Genomic DNA, 10,864 nt, shown 5'->3' with positions numbered 1-10,864 from the left:
CATTAGAGAAATGCAAATCAAAACTACAATGAGATATCATCTCACACCAGTTAGAATGGCCATCATCAAAAAATCTACAAACAGTAAATGCTGGAGAGGGTGTGGAGAAAAGGGAACCCTCTTGCACTATTGGTGGGAATGTAAACTGATACAGCCACTATGGAGAACAGTATGGAGGTTCCTTAAAAAACTAAAAATAGAACTACCATACGACCCAGCAATCCCACTACTGGGCATATACCCTGAGAAAACCATAATTCAAAAAGAGTCATGTACCAAAATGTTCACTGCAGCTCTATTTACAATAGCCAGGACATGGAAGCAACCTAAGTGTCCATCATCAGATGAATGGATAAAGAAGATGTGGCACATATATGCAATGGAATATTATTCAGCCATAAAAAGAAACGAAATTGAGTTATTTGTAGTGAGGTGGATGGACCTAGAGTCTGTCATACAAAGTGAAGTAAGCCAGAAAGAGAAAAACAGTTACCGTATGCTAACACATACATATGGAATCTAAAAAAAAAAAAAAAAAAAAAAAAGGTCATGAAGAACCTAGAGGCAAGATGGTAATAAAGACACAGACCTACTAGAGAATGGACTTGAGGATATGGGGAGGTGGAAAGGTAAGCTGGGACAACGTGAGAGAGTGGCATGGACATATATACACTACCAAATGTAAAATAGATAGCTAGTGGGAAGCAGCCGCATAGCACAGGTAGATCAGCTGGGTGCTTTATGACCACCTAGAAGGGAGGGATAGGGAGAGTGGTAGGGAGGGAGACACAAGAAGGAAGAGGTATGGGGATATATGTATATGTACAACTGATTCACTTTGTTATAAAGCAGAAACTAACACACCATTGTAAAGCAATTATACTCCAATAAAAATGTTTAAAAAAAAAAGAAGAAAAAAAAAAAGAAAAGAAGGAACTCAAAGGAGTAGACATTTTAATTGGCGTTACATTAAACGCATAAATTAATTTGGACATAGTTATTTTCATATGAAGTCTTCCTAACTAGGAATATAACTTGGAATAAACACTTAGTTATTTTTCCAAGTCTTACTTTATATTTTCAATATAATTTGCATTTTTTTCTTCGTGACATCACTACATACCTTGTTAAGATTATTCCCAGGCATTATGTATGTTTTATTAGCTGTTGCAAACAGGACCTTTTTTAAAATTTTTGGTTCATTTTTGTATAGGTTGCTTCTAGTATATAAAGATGTTATTGATTTTTATATATTTTATATTAAGCCATATTTATAAGCTTTTATTCGTTTTAATTGCTTATCAGATGATTCCTTTATATTTTCTAGATACATTATAGTATCAGTTTATAATGATGCCTTTCTTTCTTCTTAGAAAATTCTGTGTGTAGAAAAGGGTTAACATAGCAGGCCTGAGACTGTTATCATTAGACAGGCCTGCTTGCATGGTTGGCCCTTGGCTGGCTTCTGGGAACTTGGACTTTGGGAGGGTTTTCATCATTCTCTAAGTGATAAGGGTGCTTTAATATTTTTAGACTGTGCAAAAATATGGTTTATGCTCAACACCTGTTTTCCTTCAAAAAGTCTAAGATTTTTGTTATGTGCCAGGTAGAGGCTGCCTATGTGACCAACTCCAATAGAAACTTTGGGCACTACATCCCTAATGAGCATCACTGGTGGACACTGCTTCACAGGTGTTGTCACAGTTCATTGCTGGAGGAATTAAGCACATCTGTGTGACCCCACTGACAAGGACTCTAGGAAGCTTGTGCATGGTTTTCTCTGCATTTCACCCCATGTGCTTTCTCCCATTGTTGACTGTGTTTTTTAGCCTATATGTGAGTCTTGTGAGTCCTTCTAGAGAATCCTCGAAATTGGTACAATTTGTATCTCTTCTGTGTGGTATTTTTTGTCAAGCCTAGGTATCAATAAAAATGGACCTGCTCTGGATGACTCAGATGGAGAAAGATTTGGACCCCCTACCGATTTGATTTCCTGCCAGCTCCTCTCCTGTGCCCTACCCTCTGGGGCTCTAGCAAGTAGACTATGAAAATTACTGGTGCCTAGTGTCTTCCTACAACTGCAAATTTTTATCAGTGTCATATCTCTTTGATCGTTAATTTTATTTTGTGCTATTTTCCCAATTAATTAGTAAAATTTGTGTTTCCTACCTCTCCCCCTCACCCAAAGAATCAGCTTTTGGTTTACTTATATTTTTTCTCATTCTTTCATTTATTTGTCTTTATCATTTTAAATCCCATTTTGCTTAGGAACTGTGTTCTTTTTCCTAAATTGTAAATAATGTAATCTATTTCTCCTTTCCCATATTAAAAATACTTGTTGCTATAGCTTTCCCTCTAAAATACAGGATCCTATATATATATTTTTTACATTAATCAGTTTGTTTTAATTATTTACTAAAACAATTTTAGTTATTTCATTTAAGAGTTTCCCTCCCTGTTCCCATGGTTGTTTGATAGTCTGAAAACTTAAAAGAAATCATATTTTCAGTAATGTAACAGACTAGACTATTTAGACTAATCCTCCAGATGAAAGCAACTAAAAAATGTTGTACAAAGATTTCAAAAGTCTGAAAAGCATAAAAAAGATAGTAAGGATATTTCAGGCCAAAATCCAAATGAAAATGGAAATATGTAGGGAAAAGTAGAACACTGGCATTGCTTTTGCCTCTGAAGACATGTGCCAACTAAGGAAACTTGGTTGTTATTTTTTAAGTCCTCTGAGGGCACATGAGTTTGGAAATTAAAGGTTTAGCTGTGGCAAACGTGGAGAATTTAAGAGGAAACCTTCCCACATAAGGCTAGGATCCCAAAGGGTTATTTCCTCATGTTAGGAATGAATCAGAAGTGGGCTTCCCTGGTGGCGCAGTGGTTAAGAATCTGCCTGCCAATGCAGGGGACACAGGTTTCAAGCCCTAGTCCAGGAAGATGCCACATGCCGTGAAGGAACTAAGCCCGTGCGCCACAACTACTGAGCCTGTGCTCTAGAGCCCACATACCACAACTAATGAAGCCCGCACGCCTAGAGCCCGTGCTCTGAAACAAGAGAAGCCACCACAATGAGAAGCCTGTGCACCACAACGAAGAGTAGCCCCTGCTCACCGCAACTAGAGAAAGCCCATGCACAGCAACAAAGACACAACTCAGCCAAAAATAAATAAATAAATGAGTTTATTAAAAAAAGGGATGAACCAGAAGTAAACCTGCATATACTTTGCCATCCTATATGAGTCTGAGATGACTCTCAAAGCTTTTGGAGTCAAGTCTGATGATGTAAAGAATAAATATTGTTCATGAAAATATAGTGATCCTCTCAGTCTGAACCAAGATGGTGGAGTAGCACGATGTGCTCTCACTCCCTCTTGTGAGAACACCAGAATCATATCTAGCTGCTGGACAATCATCGACAGGAAGACACTGGAACTCACCAAAAAAGATACCCCACATCCAAAGACAAAGGAGAAGCCACAATGAGATAGTAGGAGGGGTGCAATCACAATATAATCAAATCCCATAACTGCTGGGTGGGTGACTCACAGACTGGAGAACAATTATACCACAGAAGTCCACCCACTGGAGTGAAAGTTCTTAGCCCCACATCAGGCTTCACAACCTGGGGGTCTGGCAACAGGAGGAGGAATTCCTAGAGAATCAGACTTTGAAGGCTAGTGGGATTTGATTGCAGGACTTCGACAGGATTGCGGGAAACAGAGACTCCACTCTTGGAGGGCACACACAAAGTAGTGTGCGCATCGGGACCCAGGGGAAGGAGCAGTGACCCCACAGGAGATTGAACCAGACCTACCTGCTAGTGCTGGAGGGTCTCCAGCAGAGGCAGGGGGTGGCTGTGGCTCGCTATGGGGACAAGGACACTGGCAGCAGAAGTTCTGGGAAGTACTCCTTGGCATGAACACTCCCAGAGTCTGCCATTAGTCCCACCAAAGAGCCCAGGTATGCTCCAGTGTTGGGTTGCCTCAGGCCAAACAACCAACAGGAAGGGAACCCAGCCCCACCCATCAGCAGTCAAGTGGATTAAAGTTTTACTAAGCTCTGCCCACCAAAGCAACAGTCAGCTCTACCCACCACCAGTCCTTCCCATCAGTAAACTTGCACAAGCCTCTTAGATAGCCTCATCCATAAGAGGAGAGACAGCAGAAGCAAGAAGAACTGCAATCCTGCAGCCTGTGAAACAAAAACCACATTCACAGAAAGATAGACAAGATGAAAAGGCAGAGGGCAATGTACCAGATGAAGGAACAAGATGAAACCCCAGAAAGACGACTAAATGAAGTGGAAATAGGCAACCTTCCAGAAAAAGAATTCAGAATAATGATAGTGAAGATGATCCAGGACCTTGGAAAAAGAATGGAGGCATAGATCGAGAAGATGCAAGAAATGTTTAAAAAAGACCTAGAAGAATGAAAGAACAAACAAACAGAGATGACCAATACAATAACTGAAATGAAAACTACACTAGAAGGAATCAATAGCAGAATAACTGAGGCAGAAGAACGGATAAGTGACCTGGAAGACAGAATGGTGGAATTCACTGCTGTGGAACAGAATAAAGAAAAAAGAATGAAAAGAAATGAAGACAGCCTAAGAGACCTCTGGGACAACATTAAACACACAACATTCGCATTACAGGGGTCCCAGAAGGAGAATAGAGAGAGAAAGGATCCAAGAAAATATTGGAAGAGATTATAGTTGAAAACTTCCCTAACATGGGAAAGGAAATAGCCACCCAAGTCCAGGAAGCACAGAGAGTCCCATACAGGATAAACCCAAGGAGAAACATGCCAAGACACATAGTAATCAAAGTGGCAAAAATTAAAGACAAAGAAAAATTATTGAAAGCAGCAAGGGAAAAATGACAAATAACATACAAGGGAACTCCCATAAGGTTAACAGCTGATTTCTCAGCAGAAACTCTACAAGCCAGAAGGGAGTGGCATGATATACTTAAAGTGATGAAAGGGAAGAAGCTACAACCAAGATTACTCTACCCGGCAAGGATCTCATTCAGATTCGATGGAGAAATCAAAAGCTTTAAAGACAAGCAAAAGCTAAGAGAATTCAGCACCACCAAATCAGCTCTACAACAAATGCTAAAGGAACTTCTCTAAGTGGGAAACACAAGAGAAGAAAAGGACATACAAAAACAAACCCAAAACAATTAAGAAAATGGTCATAGGAACATACATATCGATAATTACCTTAAACGTGAATGGATTAAATGCTCCAACCAAAAGACACAGGCTTGCTGAAGGGATACAAAAACAAGACCCATATATATGCTGCCTACAAGAGACCCACTTCAAACCTAGGGACACATACAGACTGAAAGTGAGGGGATGGAAAACGATATTCCATGCAAATGGAAATCAAAAGAAAGCTGGAGTAGCAATACTCATATAAGATAAAATAGACTTTAAAATAAAGAATGTTACAAGAGACAAGGAAGGACACTACATAATGATCAAGGGATCAATCCAAGAAGAAGATATAACAAGTATAAATATATATGCACCAAACATAAGAGCACCCCAATATATAAGGCAACTGCTAACAGCTATAAAAGAGGAAATCGACAGTAACACAATAATAGCGGGGGACTTTAATACTTGACTTACACCAATGGACAGATCATCCAAAATGAAAATAAATAAGGAAACAGAAGCTTTAAATGACACAGTAGACCAGATAGATTTAATTGATATTTATAGGACATTCATTCCAAAAATAGTAGATTACACTTTTTTCTCAAGTGCGCATGGAACATTCTCCAGGAGAGATCATATCTTGGGTCACAAATCAAGCTGCAGTAAAATTAAGAAAACTGAAATCATATCAAGCATCTTTTCTGACCACAACACTATGAGATTAGAAGTGAATAACATGGAAAAAAACGTAAAAAACACAAACACATGGAGGCTAAACTATATGTTACTAAATAACCAAGAGGTCACTGAAGAAATTAAAGAGGAAATAAAAAAATACCTACAGACAAATGACAATGAAGACACGATGATCCAAAACCTATGGGATGCAGTAAAAGCAGTTCTAAGAGGGAAGTTTATAGCTATACAAGCCTACCTCAAGAAACAAGAAAAATCTCACATGAACAATCTAACCTTACACCTAAAGGAACTAGAGAAAGAAGAACAAACAAAACCCAAAGTTAGCAGAAGGAAAGAAATCATAAAGATCAGAACAGAAATAAATGAAATAGAAACAAAGTAAACAATAGCAAAGATCAATAAAACTAAAAGCTTGTTCTTTGAGAAGATAAACAAAATTGATAAACCATTAGCCAGACTCATCAAGAAAAAGAGGGAGAGGACTCAATGCAATTAGAAATGAAAAAGGAGAAGTTACAACAGACACTGCAGAAATACAAGGCATCCTAGGAGACTACTACAAGCAACTCTATGCCAATAAAATGGACAACCTCGAAGAAATGGACAAATTCTTAGAAAGATATAACCTTCCAAGTCTGAACCAGGAAGAAATAGAAAATATGAACAGACCAATCACAAGTAATGAAATTGAAACTGTGATTAAAAATCTTCCAACAAACAAAAGTCCAGGACCAGATGGCTTCACAGATGAATTCTATCAAACATTTAGAGAAGAGCTAACACCCATCCTTCTCAAACACTTCTAAAAAATTGCAGAGGAAGGAAAAGTCCCAAACTCATGTTATGAGGCCATCATCACCCTGATAACAAAACCAGAAAAAGATACTACAAAAAAAGAAAATTACAGACCAATATCACTGATGAATATAGATGCACGAATCCTCAAAATACTAGCAAACAGAATCCAACAGCTCATTAAAAGGATCATACACCATGATCAAGTGGGATTTATCCCAGGGATGCAAGGATTCTTCAATATATGCAAATTAATCAATGTGATACACCATATTAACAAATTGAGGAATAAAAACCATGTGATCATCTCAATAGATGCAGAAAAAGCTTTTCACAAAATTCAACACCCATTTATGATAAAAACTCTCCAGAAAGAAAGTGGGCATAGAGGGAACCTACCTCAACATAATAAAGGCCATATACAACAAACCCACAGCAAACATCATTCTCAATGGTGAAAAACTGAAAGCATTTCCTCTAAGATCAGGAACAAGACAAGGATGTCCACTCTCACCACTATTATTTAGCATAGTTTTCAAAGTCCTAGCCACGGCAATCAGACAAGAAAAAGAAATAAAAGGAATACAAATTGGAAAAGAAGAAGTAAAACTGTCAGTGTTTGCAGATGACATGATACTATACATGGAGAATCCTAAAGATGCCACCAGAAAACTACTAGAGCTAATCAATGAATTTGGTAATGTTGCACAATACAAAATTAATGCACAGAAATCTCTTGCATTCCTATACACCAATGATGAAAAATCTGAAAGAGAAATTAAGGAAACACTCCTATTTACCACTGCAACAGAAAGAATAAAATACCTAGGAATAAACCTACGTAGGGAGACAAAAGACCTGTATGCAGAAAACTATAAGACACTGATGAAAGAAATCAAAGATGATACCAGCAGATGGAGAGATATACTATGGTCTTGGATTGGAAGAATCAATATTGTGAAAATGACTATACTACCCAAAGCAATCTACAGATTCAGTGCAATCCTTATCAAATTACCAATGGCATTTTTTACAGAACTAGAATAAAAAATCTTAAAATTTCTATGGAGACACAAAAGACCCTGAATAGCCAAAGCAGTCTTGAGGGAAAAATCGGAGCTGGAGGAATCAGACTCCCTTACTTCAGACTATACTACAAAGCTACAGTAGTCAAGACAATATGGTACTGGCACAAAAACAGAAACATAGATCAATGGAACAAGATAGAAAGCCCAGAGATAAACCCACGCACCTATGGTCAACTAATCTATGACAAAGGAGGCAAGGATATTCAATGGAGAAGACAGTCTCTTCAATAAGTGGTGCTGGGAAAACTGGACAGCTACATGTAAAAGAATGAAAGTAGAACACTCCCTAACACCATACACAAAAATAAACTCAAAATGGATTAGAGAGCTAAATGTAAGACTGGACACTATAAAACTCTTAGAGGAAAACATAGGCAGAACACTCTTTGACATAAATCACAGCAAGATCTTTTTTGATCCACCTCCTAGAGTAATGGAAATAAAAACAAAAATAAACAAATAGGACATAGAGAAACTCAAAAGCTTCTGCACAGCAAAGGAAACCATAAACAAGACAAAAAGACAACCCTCAGAATGGGAGAAAATATTTGCAAACGAATCAACGGACAAAGGATTTATCTCCAAAAAATATAAACAGCTCATGCAGCTCAATATTAAAAAAACAAACAACCCAACTCAAATATGGGCAGAAAACCTAAATAGACATTTCTCCAAAGAAGACATACAGATGGCCAAGAAGCACATGAAAAGGTGCTCAACATCACTAATTATTAGAGAAATGCAAATCAAAACTACTATGAGGTATCACCTCACACCAGTTAGAATGGGCATCATCAGAAAATCTACAAACAACAAATTCTGGAGAGGGTGTGAAGAAAAGGGAACCCTCTTGCACTGTTGGTGGAATGTAAACTGATACAGCCACTATGGGGAACAGTATGGAGGTTACTTAAAAAACTGAAAATAGAATGACCATATGACCCAGCAAGCCCACTACTGGGCATATATCCAGAGCAAACCACAGTTCAAAAAGGCACATGCAGGGCTTCGCTGGTGGCGCAGTGGTTGAGAATCTGCCTGCCAATGCAGGGGACACGGGTTCGAGCCCCGGTCTGGGAAGATCCCACATGCCACGGAGCAACTGGGCCCGTGAGCCACAATTACTGAGCCTGCGTGTTTGGAGCCTGTGCTCCACAACAAGAGAGGCCGCGATAGTGAGAGGCCCGCGCACCGCGATGAAGAGTGGCCCCCGCTTGCCACAACTAGAGAAAGCCCTCGCACAGAAACGAAGACCCAACACAGCCATAAATAATAAATATATAAATAATTAAAAAAAAAAAAAAGACACATGCACCCCAATGTTCATTGCAGCACTATTTACAATAGCCAGGTCATGGAAGCAACCTAAATGCCCATCGACAGACGAATGGATAAAGAAGATGTGGTACATATATACAATGGAATATTACTCAACCATAAAAAGGAACAAAATTGGGTCATTCGTAGAGACGTGGATGCATCTAGAGACTGTCATACAGAGTGAAGTAAGTCAGAAAGAGAAAAACAGATATCGTATGTTAACGCATGTATGTGGAACGTAGAAAAATGGTACAGATGAACTGGTTTGCAGCGCAGAAGTTGAGACAGATGTAGAGAACCAACGTATGGACACCAAGCGGGGGAAGCTTCGGAGGGGGTGGGGGATGGTGGTGTGATGAATTGGGAGATTGGGACTGACATGTATACAGTCATGTGTATAAAACTGATGAATAATAAGAACCTGCTGTTTAATAAAATAAATAAAATAAAATTCAAAAATTTTGGGGCTTCCCTGGTGGCGCAGTGGTTGAGAATCTGCCTGCCAATGCAGGGGACATGGGTTCGAGCCCTGGTCTGGGAAGATCCCGCATGCCAAGGAGTAACTAGGCCCGTGAGCCACAAATTACTGAGCCTGCGCGTCTGGAGCCTCTGCTCTGCAACAAGAGAGGCCGCGACAGTGAGAGGCCCGCGCACCGCGATGAAGAGTGGCCCCCGCTTGCCGCAACTAGAGAAAGCCCTTGCACAGAAACGAAGACCCAACACAGCCATAAATAAATAAATAAATAAATTTAAATTGTTAAAAAAAAAAATTCAAAAATTTTAAAAAATAAATAAAAGGAAGTAAACCTGATGTCACTCTCTAATCCTCATCCCCAAGAGACACATGAAAAATAAAGTCCTTTGATGTTGAACTGTGCAGGAGTAAAGAAAAGAAAAACCCTTTCTCCAGGTAGTTATAACCACATGCTGGCAGAGATTGTGAGTTTGTAACCCCAATTCACCGTTCCTGGTTGGTCCAAAAAAGCTTTATGCCGTGAATTGGTTTAAAGTCATCCTGGACTGACTCTAAGTGCCCAGCAAATACAAAACCTCTCTGGAGGAAGGGACCATCATCTTAGGCATCAGAGAATCTCAGTAATATGAGCAGTTAGCACACTATCAAGCTCATCAGGAGATGAGACACCAGAAGCCAGATTCAGCAGAAACACACTTACAGTGACTTCAGGTATCCTTCATAATCTAAATTCTTATTTTGAATTCCAGAAAACAAATAGATTGGATTTAATAGAATTCCTTCTCTGTACAAAATTTTGCCACATACTGCCTAAATTTAAGAACCTAATAGATTTGGATGACGAGATGGCATAAGTCAATAAGCAAATGGCAGACAACCTTTTATAAATGGGAAAAAGACTTTAACAGAGCCTTCACAGACAGGGATATCCAAAGGCCAATAAACACATGAAAAAGTGCATACAGGAATATGCAAATTAACACCACAACATGATACCACTATACAGTACCAGAACGGCTAAACTGAAATAGAAAGACAATATGTAAAGTATTGATTAGCTTGTAGATCAACTAGAAGTTTCACACACTGCCATGGAAGTATAAATTAATACACTCCATTTTGGAAGACTGCTTGCAGTATGTACCAAAGACAAAACTTATGACCTAGCAATTACATTCCCAGTTATTTCCTTAAGAGAAATGCATGCTTACGTTCCTAAAAGATGTGTACAAGAATGTATATTACTATCTGTAATATCCCCAATTAGAAATAACTGAAATGTCTATCTACAATGCAATGGATTAACC

The sequence above is a fragment of the Balaenoptera acutorostrata genome, chromosome 3 (genome assembly GCF_949987535.1).
Source record: "Balaenoptera acutorostrata chromosome 3, mBalAcu1.1, whole genome shotgun sequence".
NCBI classification, from domain to species: domain Eukaryota; kingdom Metazoa; phylum Chordata; class Mammalia; order Artiodactyla; family Balaenopteridae; genus Balaenoptera; species Balaenoptera acutorostrata.
This window is presented reverse-complemented; position numbering follows the sequence as displayed.